This window comes from Sinocyclocheilus grahami, unplaced genomic scaffold (genome assembly GCF_001515645.1).
Source record: "Sinocyclocheilus grahami isolate Dianchi unplaced genomic scaffold, SAMN03320097.WGS_v1.1 scaffold1736.1, whole genome shotgun sequence".
NCBI classification, from domain to species: domain Eukaryota; kingdom Metazoa; phylum Chordata; class Actinopteri; order Cypriniformes; family Cyprinidae; genus Sinocyclocheilus; species Sinocyclocheilus grahami.
Genome location: NW_015506915.1, coordinates 293068 through 294095, shown reverse-complemented (window position 1 = coordinate 294095; position 1028 = coordinate 293068). Strand labels below are relative to the sequence as shown.

General features: G+C 45.9%; 1 protein-coding gene across 1 annotated transcript in view; it reads right to left on the bottom strand.

The window, feature by feature from the left end:
* LOC107572330 (E3 ubiquitin/ISG15 ligase TRIM25-like) overlaps positions 1–1028 on the bottom strand; it is a 14869-nt gene that overhangs the window by 1366 nt on the left and 12475 nt on the right. The window lies entirely within an intron of this gene.

The window sequence follows — 1028 nt, the reverse complement described above, 5'->3', positions numbered from 1 at the left end:
AACAGCAATGCATTTTATGGATGACCGTTTCGTGAACCTAAGAGAAGAGGTAATTCTGACTTTGCTATAAAAATCTGGCGCTTCTGAATCAGCTACTGTTTTGTTATTAAAGTAAATATAAGTATTTGCTATTGACTGTTCAAATGCAGAGTTTTGTGCATTGTGTGTGTGTGTGTGTGCGCACGCGCGTGTGTGTGAGAGAGAGAGAGAGAGAGAGAGAGGAGGGTCACATCACAGTGGAGTCAGCTGTCTTAACCGTCTTGTGTACTGCAAACACATACCAGCTTCATCACTGTGTCTGTCACGCGACTCCGTTCCCCTTTCGGGCTTGAACTGATGGTAAAACTAATGACATTATTTACTGTCTTTACATTTGTTTTGAAAGATGAAGCTTGCGATTATGGTAAGGGGCATTACATTTCCGACGAGTGCTTGCAGTGTTCGGCCAATCACAATACACTGGGTCAGCTGGCCAATCAGAGCAGACTGCACTTGTCGGAAGGAGGGACTTTGTAGAAAACGAAGCGTTTGAGAGAGGGGGGCATAGAGAACCTACAATAATGTACAGTATTTGAAAAATAATGTGTTTTTTGAACATTAAAGCATGTCAACATTTTCTGTTAGCTAGCCATCTGCCCTAGCCAACAGGGATTTTTCAGCGTCTGGCCAGGCCAGATTGGCAGAGCATACAAAGCCGGTACTTCCATTTTTTCAAGCCAAACTTCTCTGTGATATGGACTAGAGTCTGGCCATGATCCCAGTGCATTCAAATAGCTGTGCACGGTGACAGATCTGACCCTGTGCGCTACCAAGGTGCAAGGGCAGGCTATCAGCAAGGCCATGGCCAACCTGGTGGTGTTGGAGCGCCACTTGTGGCTGAACTTGATGGAGATCTGGGACACTGAGAAAATGGCTTTCCTTGACTCCCTAGTCTCTCTAAAGGAACTGTTTGGCACTGACATCGACCGGTTCACTGAACGCTTCTCAGAGGCATAGAAGATTTTGCAGGCTCTGCGTCACTTCTTGCC